The 15646-nt window shown below is 37.7% G+C and overlaps 1 non-coding gene across 1 annotated transcript; it reads left to right on the forward strand.

The window, feature by feature from the left end:
• The first annotated feature begins 11941 nt into the window (after nt 1-11941).
• LOC112762898 (small nucleolar RNA R71) lies at nt 11942-12045 on the forward strand. The gene has a single exon (XR_003182782.1). It is a non-coding gene; the product is annotated as a small nucleolar RNA R71 (small nucleolar RNA).
• Nucleotides 12046-15646: the final 3601 nt, after the last annotated feature.

Genomic DNA, 15646 nt, shown 5'->3' on the forward strand with positions numbered 1-15646 from the left:
TTAAGCATAAGGCTCTGTATGGTAGGGTGTTACAATGTTGATCCCACGAGGATTAAGAAATTAAGAAAGCAATGATTGATTGAGTATTCTAGCAAGACAATTCACACTTTGATGATGAACAATTGATAATAGAAACATGAAATGTAATTGACTTGAGCAATAAGTAACTGGAAGCAATAAATGAATTGAAAATAAAGAATGTAAATGTAAGTTACTGAGAATTTAAATTGCTAGAATGTAAATACTTGAAAAGTAAATTATAAGAAGAGTAAATTGCAAGAATCTAAAGCAAACAAGTAAATGAACATTAATTAAAAGTAATTAATAAAGGAAGGGAATAAGAGAAGAAAGGGATGATTATCAGGTACAGAGGTATTAAATTCTTTGGATCAATTGGTTTTCATCTTAATCTTCAATCATACAATCATTGATCTCTTGACAAATCATAAGTTATTGAATTCTAATTCCTTGGTAATTCAATCTCTCTTAACTTGATCAATTGCCAATTCTTTGATCTAATTGTTCATGAGAAGAGATAAAGATTGGTCTCTGATTTAGAGCCACACAATTTCATGAATTAAGATATGGGTTGATTAAATGCGATGTATCAAGTCCGATCCCAAATTCATAATAATTGAGAGAAAGATCTTCAAGCTAAATTCCTATGATCCCTCTTCCAAGTTCTCATAGGATTCAAGTGAGATTCAAATTCTTTTCCAAGACATTTGAATCCTTGATGTGAAGAACGAAGATTCTTTCTAAAGAAGCAATTGAAAAATGAATTGAAGATGAACAGTAAATCACAATTATTTCATCAAATTACAATAAAGCTCATTTCCCCAATAAAATAGAAATTAGCCACTCATGGATTACAAAATAAAAAAGAAAAATAAAATGAATGAAGTGAAATCAAAAGTGAGAAGGAGAAGCCCCCTTTTCAAGATGTGAGAGCTCTATTTATAGTTTCCTACTTCCTTTTTCTTTCTTCAAATGCAACTCAAATTCAACTTAAATTCAAACCATAATTCCCCTTGGTTCATTGGGCTTAGGTTGTTTTGAATCACTCCTTCAGGCTTGGAGAATTGAAGGATTTATGAAGCATTTGACTTCCAGTGGTTGGGCCATTATTTGGCGTGGGCCGCCAATGAAGTGAAAGTGGCCGCCAAGTTATTTTTCCCTCTTGAATAACCTTTATTTAATTTGGCCTTGGCTGCCAAAATTATGGCGTTGGCCACCAGGTTGTTTTCCCTTTTTGAATAGCCTCTGTTTGATTTGGCTTTAGCTGCCAGAATTATGGCATTGGCCGCCAAGATTTGGGCAGAGGATTCATTTGGTATATTTGACTTGTTGAACTCATGTCAACTATGAACTATTATATATCATTGGAAAGCTCTGAACGTTAGCTTTCTAACTCCACTAGAACCGCTTCATTTGGATTTTTCTAACTTCAGACTGGTTGACGTTGGCCGCCATATGACTCCAGTTGGCCACCAAGTGCATTACATCTTTGATTCCTCTCTGTTTTCTTTTGGCATTGGCTGCCACACTCCTCAAGCTGGCCGCCAAGTTTATTTCTTCATTGATTAGTTTTCTGTTTTTCTTTCAAGGTGGCCGCCAAATGAATCAGAGGCTCCTTTTGGTTGCTTGGCTTGTTACTTGTGTCACAAGCTTCTTCTTTGATTCTTCTACTGCATGTTCCTTTGTTAGTTTTCTTCCAATTTCTGCTGATATTCATGAATTCAAATGACTCAAAGCCTTGATTTACTAATTCTTGAATTCATTAAAAATAAACAAGGAATATTGACTTATTGTGTGCATATTAAAACGGAAACAACTAATAAAATCACCAAAGATGCTAATACATCAAAGCTAAGGGTCAAATGGAAATTGAAGAGTTATGCCAACCTCAAAAATTCGAGAAGAATTGACCAATAAGGATGATGATAAAGCTCGGGAAAGCAAGAAACCTTTCCAGTTGGCACTGTGTTATGATTTTTATACCCAGTTCAACACCAAAAAGGAGAAAATCATCAAGAAAATACTAAATTCGAAGCTAATCAAACCTCTTCGAAAGGCTAGAACCTACCAAGATACTAAGAATGTGGACAAGACAATGTATTTTGCTTTTCACCAAAAGCACGGGCACACTACTGATGAGTGTGTCATAGCCAAAGACTTGCTCAAGCTCTTAGCTCGGCAAGGACATCTGGACAAATACATCGATGGTCACATCCAAAAGCGCAACTGATGAGCAGATAATTTATACACTTTTTAGCATTATTTTTAGGTAGTTTTTAGTAAGTTTTAGTCACTTTTTAGTATATTTTTATTAGTTTTTATGCAAAAATCATATTTCTGTAAACCCTAGTAACTAGTTTAGTATAAATAGCACTTTTTACTATTGTATTTGGATCTTTGGATCATCTTTTGATCTTTTGATCACTTTGGGAGGCTGGCTATTCAGCCATGCCTAGACCCTCTTCTCTTATGTATTTTCTACGATGGAGTTTCTACACCTCATAGATTAAGGTGAGGAGCTCTACTGTTCTTTATGAATTAATGCAAGTACTATTGTTTTTCTTTCAATTCACGCCTCCTTCTTCTCCAAGATATACTCTTGTACTCAATTCAGTTAAGTCAGAATGAAGGGGTGACCTGTGACAATCACCCACTATCTTCGTTACTCGCTTAGCCAAGATCTGCGTGCCTGACAACCACAAGCGTTCTACATGATGTTCAACGTAGTCATTGGACGACAGCCGGAATATATTCTCTTGGGTCTCTGATCCGTGATTCGCATCGTCTCTCTTGACAACAGAGCATCTAAATCTGAGATTAGAACCTTCGTGGTATAGGCTAGAAACAATTGGCAGCATTCCTGAGATCCGAAAAGTCTAAACCTTGTCTGTGGTATTCTGAGTAGGATCTAGGATGGGATGACTGTGACGAGCTTCAAACTCACGACTGTTGGACGCAATGACAGTGTGCAAAAGGATCAAGAGATCCTATTCTGACACGAGTGAGAACCGACAGATGATTTGCCCTGCGGTAGCTGTGCCTGGTATTTTTCATCCGAGACGAGAAATCCGACAGTTAGTTAGCCGTACAGAAACCGTAGCCAAACCATTTTCATTGAGAGGATCATACAGCTTGCCAAGGAAGGGAGGATGCATGATTGGATGAAGGCAATAGGAAAGCATAGGTTCAGAAGCAACAAAGCATCTCCAAACACTTATCTGAAATTCCTTCCGATGAATTACATAAGTATCTCTATGTTATTTTCTGTTTTATTTATCCTTTAATTATTAAATTCTTATAACCATTTGAATCCACCTGACTGAGATTTACAAGATGACCATAGCTTGCTTCAAGCCGACAATATCTATGAGATCGACCCTTACTCGCGTAAGGTGTATTACTTGGACGACCCAGTGCACTTGCTGGTTAGTTGTGCAGAGTTGTGAAAAGTGTGATCACAATTTCGTGCACCAAGTTTTTGGCGTCGTTGTCGGGGATTGTTCAAGTTTGGACATTTGACGGTTAATCTTGTTGCTTAGATTGGGTCATTTTATTTTATGTTTAAACTTTTTATTTTTATTTTCGAAAAATACAAAAAAATTAATAAAATCTAAAAAAAAACAAAAAAATTTTTTGTTCCTTGTTTGAGTCTAGTGTCAAATTTTAAGTTTGGTGTCAATTGCATGTTTTTAATTTTCTTAAGTTTTCAAAAATATATGCATTGTGTTCTTCTGTGATCTTCAAGTTGTTCTTGATGATTTCCTTTGTTCAATCTCATGATTTTCTTGTTTTGTGTTTTATGTTATTTTTCATATGCATTTTCAAAATCAAAGTGTTTGAACATTCAAAATTTCTAAGTTTGGTGTCTTGCATGTCTTTTTTTTCTAAAAAATTTTCAAAAATATGTCCTTAATGTTCATCATGATCTTCAAAGTGTTCTTGGTGTTCATCTTGACATTCAAAGGGTCCTTGCATGCATTACATATTTTGATCTTGCATTTTTAAGTTTTATTTCATTTTGTTATTTCTCTCGCTCTTCATTAAAAATTCAAAAATAAAAAAATATATATTTTCAAGTAAATAATACAGAGAAATGAATGTTCAGAACATAAGGCAGAAGAATCACAGAGAAAAAGAGCTCACTGGTATCAAAACGTCAGTAAAGAGACAATTTCGGTGTTAAACGCCAGTAAAGGTACCATTCTGGGTGTTAAACGCCATAATGGGCAGCATTCTGGGCGTTCAGAAAAATGCCCAGTAAGGAAGGATTCATGGCGTTCAACACCAGCCAGGGTATCTGGCTGGGTGTTAAACGCCCAAAGTGGTAGCCAAATGGGCGTTAAATGCCAGAATAGATAGCATTCTGGGCGTTTAATGCAAGGATGACACAAGCGAGGTAATTTCATTTCCAATTCAAATTTTTTCAAATTTTCATGTTTTAATTCATAATTTTTAAAATCTTATCTTTCCATATTTTTAAAAATCCTTGCTAACAATTAATGTTTTGATTCAAAAATGTCAAGTCTGTTACTTTCTTGTTAAGAAAAGATCAATCTTTGAATTTTAGAATCATATCCTTTAGTTTCTTGTTAGTCAAGTCATCAATTTTAAAAATCAAATCTTTTCAATCATATCTTTTTCAATCGTATCGTTTTAAAATCATATATTTTTCAATCAAATCTTTTTCAATCATATCTTTTTAAATTTTGATTTCAAAATATTTTTTCCAACTTCTTATCTTTTCAAAATTATTTTCAAATCTTTTTCAGTTAATTACTATTTCTTATCTTTTTCAAAACCACCTAACCACTTTTCCACATCCAATTTTCGAAAATCACTAACCACTTTTTCAAAAATCTTTTTAATTAACTAATTATTTTAGTTTTAATTTTCGAAAAACTCTCTCTCATCTCTTTCTATTTATTTGCTAACACTTCTCTTGTACTTATAATTCGAACCCTCTATCTCTCCCTCTGTGTTCGAATTCTTCTTATTCTCTCTCTACCTCATTCCTCTATTCTTCTTGGCTTCTGACATATCAAAGAATCTATTTACTGTGACATAGAGGATTCTACTACTTTCTTTTGTTCTCTTCTTTTTCATATGAGCAGAAACAGGGATAAAAATATTCTTGTTGAAGCTGGTCCTGAACCTGAAAGGACTTTGAAGAAGAAGTTAAGAGAAGCTAAAGCACAACACTCCGGAGAGGACCTTTGATGGACGAAATTGTGATCCATATTCTTTTGTACTTGTATGAAATCATTATTGTGGCACCAGTTGAATTCACAACTCCGTTCAACTAACCAGCAAGTGTACTGGGTCGTCCAAGTAATAAACCTTACGTGAGTAAGGGTCGATCCCACAGAGATTGTTGGTATGAATCAAGCTATGGTCACCTTGTAAATCTCAGTTAGGCAGATTAAATTGGTTTATGGGTTTTTGAAAATAGAAATAAGAAAATAGAAATAATAAAAGGGATAGAGCACTTATGCAGATTCATTGGTGGGAATTTCAGATAAGCATATGGAGATACTGCATGGCTCACGGACGCCTGCTTTCCTACTGCTTCAACTCAGTCCTTCTTACTCCCTTCCATGGCAAGCTGTGTATAGGGGTTCACTGTTCGACGATGGCTACTTTGAATCCTCTCGGGAAAATGGTCCTCTGCGGCTGTCACTCGCATGGCTAATCGTCTGGAGGCATCACCTGGCCGAAGGCTACATCCCATCCTCGCAGTGAAAACTACGCTCACGCGCTCTGTCACAGCACGGCTAATCACTGGTTGGTTCCCGCTCCTACTGGAATAGAATCCCTTGATTCTTTTGCGTCTGTCACTAACGCCCAGCACTTGCGAGTCTGAAGCACGTCACAGTCATTCATTACCGGAATCCCACTCGGAATACCACAGACAAGGTGAGACTTTCCGGATTCCCAGGATCCTACTCGGAATACCACAGACAAGGTGAGACTTTTCGGATCCTCATAAATGCCGCCATCTATCTAGCTTATACCACGAAGATTCTGTTGGGGAATCTAAGAGATACACATTCAAGCTCTGTTGCATGTAGAACGGAAGTGGTTGTCAATCACGTGCGTTCATAAGTGAGAATGATAATGAGGGTTACTTAATCATCACATTCATCATGTTCTTGGGTACGAATGAGTATCTTGGAATAAGAATAAGAGAGATTTGAATAAAAGAGAATAGAATTGCATTAATACTTGAGGTACAGCAGAGCTCCACACCCTTAATCTATGGTGTGCAGAAACTCCACCGTTGAAAATACATAAGTAAAAGGTTCAGGCATGGCCGAATGGCCAGCCCCCTCATGATCTGAGAACTAATCGTCCCAAGATGTCTAATACACTGATAAAAAGTCCTATTTATAATAAACTAGCTACTAGGGTTTACATGAATAAGTAATTGATGCATAAATCCACTTCCGGGGCCCATCTGGTGTATGCTTGGGCTGAGCTTGACCTATCCACAAGCTGAGGCTTCTCTTGGAGTTGAACTCCAAGTTATGACGTGTTTTGGGCGTTCAACTCCGGATCATGACGTTTTTCTGGCGTTTAACTCCAGACAGCAGCATGTACTTGGCGTTCAACGCCAAGTTACGTCGTCAATTTCCGAATAAAGTATGGACTATTATATATTGCTGGAAAGCCCTGGATGTCTACTTTCCAACGCCGTTGAGAGCGCGCCATTTGGGGTTCTGTAGCTCCAGAAAATCTATTTCGAGTGCAAGGAGGTCAGATTCCAACAGCATCAGCAGTCCTTTTGTCAGCCCTTTTCAGAGTTTTGCTCAAGTCCCTCAATTTCAGCCAGAAATTACCTGAAATTACAGAAAAACACACAAACTCATAGTACAGTCCAGAAATGTGAATTTAACATAAAAACTAATGAAAACATCCCTAAAAGTAGCTCAAACTTACTAAAAACTACCTAAAAACGATGCCAAAAAGCGTATAAATTATCCGCTCATCACAACACCAAACTTAAATTGTTGCTTGTCCCCAAGCAACTGAAAATCAAATAGGATAAAAAGAAGAGAATATACTATAAATTTCAAAATATCAATGAATATTAATTATAATTAGATGAGCAGGACTTGTAGCTTTTTGCTTCTGAACAGTTTTGGCATCTCACTTTTTCCTTTGTAGTTCAGAGTGATTGGCATCTCTAGGAACTCAAAATTTTAGATAGTGTTATTGACTTTCCTAGTTAAGCATGTTGATTCTTGAACACAGCTACTTTTTGAGTCTTGGCCGTGGCCCTAAGCATTTTGTTTTCCAGTATTACCACCGGATACATAAATGCCACAGACACATAACTGGGTGAACCTTTTCAGATTGTGACTTAGCTTTGCTAGAGTCCCCAGTTAGTGGTGTCCAGAGCTCTTAAGCACACTCTTTTGCTTTGGATCACGACTTTAACCACTCAGTCTCAAGCTTTTTACTTGGACCTTCATGACACAAGCACATGGTTAGGGACAGCTTGATTTAGCCGCTTAGGCCTGGATTTTATTTCCTTGGGCCCTCCTATCCATTGATGCTCAAAGCCTTGGATCCTTTTTACCCTTGCCTTTTGGTTTTAAGGGCTATTGGCTTTTTCTACTGCTCCTTCTTTCTTTTTTTTTCCTTTTTTTTCGCTACTACTTTTTTTTTCACTGCTTTTTCTTGCTTCAAGAATCAATTTCATGATTTTTCAGATCATCAATAACATTTCTCTTTGTTCATCATTCTTTCAAGAACCAACAATTTTAACACTCATAAACAACAATATCAAAAGACATATGCACTGTTCAAGCATTCATTCAGAAAACAAAAAGTATTGTCACCACATCAATATAATTAAATTAAATTCAATGATAAATTCGAAATTTATGCACTTCTTGTTCTTTTGAATTAAAACATTTTTCATTTAAGAGAGGTGAAGGAATTAATGGATTTTATTCATAGCTTTAAGGCATGGTTACATACTAATGATCATGAAGTAGAGACACAAAACATAGATAAACACAATAATTAAAAACCGAAAACAGAAAGAAATAAAGAACAAGGAATGAATCCACCTTTAGTGGCGTCTTCTTCTTGAAGGACCAAGAATGTCCTTAAGCTCTTCTATGTCCCTTCCTTGCCTTTGTTGCTCCTCCCTCATTGCTCTTTGATCTTCTCTTATTTCTTGGAGAATGATGGAGTGCTCATGATGTTCCACCCTTAATTGTTCCACATTGTGGCTCAAATCTTCTAAGGAGGTGTTGAGTTGCTCCCAATAGTTGTTGGGAGGAAAGTGCATCCCTTGAGGCATCTCAGAAATTTGTTGATGATGAGCTTCCTCATGCACTTCTTGAGAACCGTGCATGGTTTCTCTTGCTTGCTCCATCCTCTTCTTGGTGATGGGCTTATTCTCTTCAATGGGGGTATCTCCTTCTATGATAACTCCAGCTGAGTAACATAGATGGCATATAAGGTGAGGAAAAGCTAGTCTTGCCATGGTGGAGGACTTATCGGCTATTTTGTAGAGTTCATTGGAGATGACCTCATGAACTTCTACTTCCTCTCCAATCATGATGCTATGGATCATGATGGCCCGATCCACAGTAACTTCAGATCGGTTGCTAGTAGGAATGATGGAGCATTGGATGAACTCTAACCATCCTCTAGCCACAGGCTTGAGATCCAGTCTTCTTAGTTGAACTGGCTTGCCTTTGGAGTCTATTCTCTATTGGGCTCCTTCCACACATATGTCCATTAGGACTTGGTCCAACCTTTGATTAAAGTTGACCCTTCTAGTGTAGCGGCGTTCATCTCCTTGCATCATAGGCAAGTGAAACGCCAACCTCACATTTTCCAGACTAAAATCTAAGTATTTCCCCCGAACCATTGTGAGATAGTTCTTTGGATTCGGGTTCATACTTTGATCATGGTTCCTAGTGATCCATGCATTGGCATAGAACTCTTGAACCATCAATATTCCGACTTGTTGCATGGGGTTGGTTAAGACCTCCCAACCTCTTCTTTGGATTTCATGTCGGATTTCCGGATACTCATTCTTTTTGAGCTTGAAAGGGACCTCGGGGATCACCTTCTTTTTTGCCACAACATCATAGAAGTGGTCTTGATGGCTCTTGGAGATGAATCTTTCCATCTCCCATGACTCAGAGGTGGAAGTTTTTGTCTTCCCTTTCCCTTTCTTAGAGGATGCTCCGGCCTTAGGTGCCATTGATGGTAATGGAAAAACAAAAAGCTTATGCTTTTACCACACCAAACTTAAAATATTGCTCGCCCTTGAGCAAGAAAGAAAAGAAGAGAAGAAGAAGAAGAAGAGAAATATGGTAGAGAGGGAGAGAGGTGGGTTCGGCTAAGTGGGAGAAGATGGGTTTGTGTTGTGTGAAAATGAAGTAGAATGGAAGGGTATTTATAGGGAGAGGGGAGGGTGTATGTTCGGCCATTTTGGGTGGGAATGGGTGGGAAATTGAATTTGAATTTTATGAAGGTAGGTGGGGTTTATGGGGAAGAGTGGGTTGATGTGAGTGGTGAAGGGGTAATTGGGAAGAGGAATTGAGGTGATTGGTGAGGAGTGTTGGGTTTTGTGACATGGGGAATACAAATCACAAAAATAGGATTAGGAGGTAAGGTGGGAATATATTAGGTGGGGATCCTGTGGGGTCCACAGATCCTGAGGTGATCCTGTGGGGTCCACAGGATCCTGAGGTGTAAAGAAATACCATTCCTTCACCAAATAGGCATGTAAAATGCCTTCGTGCATCATTCTGGCGTTTAAACGCCCATTGGTGCACGTTCTGGGCGTTCAACGCCCATGTAAAGCATGTTTCTGGCGTTGAACGCCAGTTTCATGCTTGTTACTGGCGTTCAGCGCCAGTTTGTCTCCTCTAGGCACATTCCTGGCGTTCAGCGCCAGGATGTTGCTTGTTTCTGGCGTTCAGCGCCAGAATGGTGCTCTGTTCTGGCGTTGAACGCCAGCCAGATGCATCTTACTGGCGTTGAACGCCAGCCTGTGCGTCCTCCAGGGTGAAAAATTTTTCTTCTTCTGTTTTTGACTCTGTTTTTAATTTTTTTTTTATTTTTTTTTCGTGACTCCTCATGATCATGTACCTAATAAAACACAAAATAACAATAAAATAAATATTAGATAAATAAAATTGGGTTGCCTCCCAACAAGCGCTTCTTTAATGTCAATAGCTTGACAGTGGCTCTCATGGAGCCACAAGGTGATCAGGTCAATGTTAGTGTAGTTCCAACACCAAATTTAGAGTTTGGATATGGGATCTTAACACCAAACTTAGAGTTTGGTTGTGGCCTCACAACACCAAACTTAGAGTTTGACTGTGTGGGTTCTTCTTGACTCTGAACTGAGAGAAGCCCTGCATGCTTACTCTCTTCTGTCACAGAGGGATGGCCATGTGCCTTAAACACAAGGTAGTCCCCATTCAATTCAAGGACTAACTCACCTCTGTTGACATCTATCACAGCTTCTGCTGTGGCTAGGAAAGGTCTTCCAAGGATGATGCAATCATCCTCTTCCTTCATAGTGTCTAAGATTATGAAATCAGCAGGGATGTAAAGGCCTTCAACCTTTACTAGCACGTCCTCTACTATTCCATAAGCTTGTCTCAATGACTTATCTGCCAATTGTAATGAGAACAAGGCAGGTTGTACCTCAATGATCCCCAGCTTCTCCATTATAGAGAGTGGCATAAGATTTATCCCTGACCCTAGATCACATAGAGCTTTTTCAAAGCTCATGGTGCCTATGATACAAGGTATTAGGAACTTGCCAGGATCTTGTTTCTTTTGAGGTAGAGTTTTCTGAATCCAAGTATCTAGTTCACTAATGAGCAAGGGAGGTTCACTTTCCCAAGTCTCATTACCAAACAACTTGGCATTCAGCTTCATGATGGCTCCTAAGTATTGAGCAATTTGCTCTCCATTCACATCTTCATCCTCTTCAGAGGATGAATAGTCTTCAGAGCTCATGAATGGCAGAAGGAGATTTAATGGAATCTCTATGGTTTCTTTATGAGCCTCAGATTCCTTTGGATCCTTAATAGGAAACTCCTTCTTGCTTGAGGGACGTCCTAGGAGGTCTTCCTCACTAGGATTTTCGTCCTCCTCCTCCCTTGTGCATTCGGCCATATTGACTAAATCAATGGCCTTGCACTCTCCTTTTGGATTCTCTTCTGTATTACTTGGGAGAATACTAGGAGGAGTTTCAATGACTTTCTTACTCAGCTGACCCACTTGTGCCTCCAAATTTCTAATGGAGGACCTTGTTTCATTCATGAAACTGAAAGTGGCCTTTGACAGATCAGAGACTATATTGGCTAAATTAGAAGTATTTTGTTCAGACTTTTCTGTCTGTTGCTGAGAAGATGATGGATATGGCTTGCTATTGCCCAGCCTATTGCGTCCACCATTGTTAAAGCCTTGTTGAGGCTTTTGTTGATCCTTCCAGGAGAAATTTGGATGATTTCTCCATGATGGGTTATAGGTGTTTCCATATGGTTCACCCATGTAATTAACCTCTGCCATGGCAGGGTTCTCAGGATCATAAGCTTCTTCAGAAGCAGCCTCTCTAGTACTGTTGGATGCATGTTGCAATCCTTTCAGATTTTGAGAGATCATGTTGACCTGTTGAGTCAACACTTTGTTCTAAGCCAATATGGCATTCAGAGCATCTATTTCAAGAACTCCTTTCTTCTGAGGTATCACATTATTCACGGAATTTCTCTCAGAGGTGTACATAAACTGGTTGTTTGCAACCATGTCAATGAGTTCTTGAGCCTCTTCAGGCATTTTCTTCAGGTGAATAGATCCACCTGCAGAATGGTCCAATGACATTTTCGAAAATTCAGAGAGACCATAATAGAATATATCTAATAGGGTCCATTCTGAAAACATGTCAGATGGACATCTTTTAGTCAACTGCTTGTATCTTTCCCAAGCTTCATAGAGGGATTCACCATCTTTTTGTTTGAAGGTTTGAACATCCACTCTCAGCTTGCTCATCTTTTGAGGAGGAAAGAATTTATCTAAGAAGGCAGTGACCAGCTTATCCCAGGAGTCCAGGCTATCCTTAGGTTGTGAATCCAACCATATTCTAGCTCTATCTCTTACAGCAAAAGGGAAAAGCATGAGTCTGTAGACTTCAGGATTAACTCCATTCGTCTTTACAATCTCACAGATCTGCAAGAACTCAGTTAAAAACTGATAAGGATCTTCAGATGGAAGCCCATAAAACTTGCAGTTTTGTTGCATTAAGGCAACTAGCTGAGGTTTCAGCTCAAAGTTATTGGCTCCAATGGCATGAATGGAAATGCTTCTTCCATCAAACTTGGACGTTGGCTTTGTGAAGTCACCAAGCATTCTCCTTGCACTATTATTATTATTTTCGGCTGCCATCTCCTTCTCTTGTTCGAAAATTTCTGAAAGGTTGTTTCTGGATTGTTGTAATTTAGCTTCTCTTAATTTTCTCTTCAGAGTCCTTTCAGGTTCTGGATCAATTTCAACAAGAGTGCCTTTTTCCCTGTTCCTGCTCATATGAAAGAGAAGAGAACAAGAAAAGAAAGAGGAATCCTCTATGTCACAGTATAGAGATTCCCTTATGTTAGTAGAAGAAGAAGGGGGTAGAAGAATGGAGATGGAGATTCGGATTTTTGGATGAAGAGAGGTGAAGAGAAGTGTTAGTAATTAATTAAATAGAATAAGAGAAGAGAAGAGAAATTTTCGAAAATAATTTTTGAAAAGGAGGTTAGTAATTTTCGAAAATCAAAGACAAAATATAATTAAAATTAAAATTTAAAACAAAAAGAATTTTTGAAAAAGAGATGAGATATTTTCGAAAATTAGAGAGGGAAAAGTAGTTAGGTGGTTTTGAAAAGATAAGAAACAAACAAAAAGTTAGTTAGTTGATTGAAAAAGATATTAAAATCAAATTTGAAAAAGATAAGAAGATAAGAGGTTAGATAAGATATTTGAAATCAAATTTTGAAAAAGATAAAATTTTTTGAAAAAGATAAGATAAAAAGATAAAAAGATTTTTAAGAAAAAGATATTTTGAAAAAGTTTTAATTTTTAAAAATACTTAACTAACAAGAAACTACAAGATAAGATTCTAGAACTTAAAGATTGAACCTTTCTTAATAAGAAAGTAACAAACTTCAAATTTTTGAATCAATCACATTACTTGTTAGCTAATTTTCGAAAATTAGATATAAAAGATAAGAAAAAGATTTTGAAAAAGATTTTGAAATTTTCGAAAATGATAAAAAAAATGAAGGAGATATGATTTTTGAAAAAGATTTTAAAAAGATAAGATTTTTAAAATTGAAATTTTGACTTGACTTGTAAGAAACAACTAATTTTAAAAATTTTTGACCAAGTCAACCCAAAATTTCGAAATTTTGGAGGGAAATAAGGAAAATATATTTTTTTGATTTTTGAATTTTTAAAGAAAAATACAAAAATGACCCAAAACATGAAAATTTTGGATCAAGACACAAGATGCATGCAAGAATGCTATGAATGTCAAGATGAACACCAAGAACACTTTGAAGATCATGATGAACATCAAGAACATAATTTTGAAAAATTTTTGATGCAAAGAAAACATGCAAGACACCAAACTTAGAAATTTTTAATGCATGGAAAATATGAATGCAAAAATGCACATGAAAAACAACAAACAACACAAAACAAGAATTCATCAAGATCAAACAAGAAGACTTGTCAAGAACAACTTGAAGATCATGAATAACACTATGAATGCATGAGATTTTCAAAAAATGCAAGAAAAAAATTTTAAAGCATGCAATTGACACCAAACTTAAAAATTGACTCAAGACTCACACAAGAAACACAAAATATTTTTGGTTTTTATGATTTTATGATTTTTTTTGTATTTTTATTATTTTTTTTCGAAAATATTTTTGGAAAAACGAAAAATAAAAGAAAAATTTTTTTAAAAAGATTTTTGAAAAGAAAATTACCTAATCTGAGCAACAAGATGAACCGTCAGTTGTCCATACTCGAACAATCCCCGGCAACGGCGCCAAAAACTTGGTGGACGAAATTGTGATCCATATACTTTTGTACTTGTATGAAATCATTATTGTGGCACCAGTTGAATTCACAACTCCGTTAAACTAACCAGCAAGTGTACTGGGTCGTCCAAGTAATAAACCTTACGTGAGTAAGGGTCGATCCCACAGAGATTGTTGGTATGAATCAAGCTATGGTCACCTTGTAAATCTCAGTTAGGCAGATTAAATTGGTTTATGGGTTTTTGAAAATAGAAATAAGAAAATAGAAATAATAAAAGGGATAGAGCACTTATGCAGATTCATTGGTGGGAATTTCAGATAAGCATATGGAGATACTACATGGCTCACGGACGCCTGCTTTCCTACTGCTTCAACTCAATCCTTCTTACTCCCTTCCATGGCAAGCTGTGTATAGGGGTTCACTGTTCGACGATGGCTACTTTGAATCCTCTCGGGAAAATGTCCTCTGCGGCTGTCACTCGCATGGCTAATCGTCTGGAGGCATCACCTGGCCGAAGGCTACATCCCATCCTCGCAGTGAAAACTACGCTCACGCGCTCTGTCACAGCACGGCTAATCACTGGTTGGTTCCCGCTCCTACTGGAATAGAATCCCTTGATTCTTTTGCGTCTGTCACTAACGCCAGCACTTGCGAGTCTGAAGCACGTCACAGTCATTCATTACCAGAATCCTACTCGGAATACCACAGACAAGGTGAGACTTTCCGGATTCCCAGGATCCTACTCGGAATACCACAGACAAGGTGAGACTTTCCGGATCCTCATAAATGCCGCCATCTATCTAGCTTATACCACGAAGATTCTGTTGGGGAATCTAAGAGATACACATTCAAGCTCTGTTGCATGTAGAACGGAAGTGGTTGTCAATCACGTGCGTTCATAAGTGAGAATGATAATGAGGGTTACTTAATCATCACATTCATCATGTTCTTGGGTACGAATGAGTATCTTGGAATAAGAATAAGAGAGATTTGAATAAAAGAGAATAGAATTGCATTAATACTTGAGGTACAGCAGAGCTCCACACCCTTAATCTATGGTGTGCAGAAACTCCACCGTTGAAAATACATAAGTAAAAGGTTTAGGCATGGCCGAATGGCCAGCCCCCTCATGATCTGAGAACTAATCGTCCCAAGATGTCTAATACACTGATAAAAAGTCCTATTTATAATAAACTAGCTACTAGGGTTTACATGAATAAGTAATTGATGCATAAATCCACTTCCGGGGCCCACTTGGTGTATGCTTGGGCTGAGCTTGATCTATCCACGAGCTGAGGCTTCTCTTGGAGTTGAACTCCAAGTTATGACGTGTTTTGGGCGTTCAACTCAGGATCATGACGTTTTTCTAGCGTTTAACTCCAGACAGCAGCATGTACTTGGCGTTCAACGCCAAGTTACGTCGTCAATTTCCGAATAAAGTATGGACTATTATATATTGCTGGAAAGCCCTGGATGTCTACTTTCCAACGCCGTTGAGAGCGCACCATTTGGAGTTCTGTAGCTCCAGAAAATCTATTTCGAGTGCAGGGAGGTCAGATTC

The sequence above is a fragment of the Arachis hypogaea genome, chromosome 2 (genome assembly GCF_003086295.3).
Source record: "Arachis hypogaea cultivar Tifrunner chromosome 2, arahy.Tifrunner.gnm2.J5K5, whole genome shotgun sequence".
Lineage (NCBI taxonomy): Eukaryota > Viridiplantae > Streptophyta > Magnoliopsida > Fabales > Fabaceae > Arachis > Arachis hypogaea.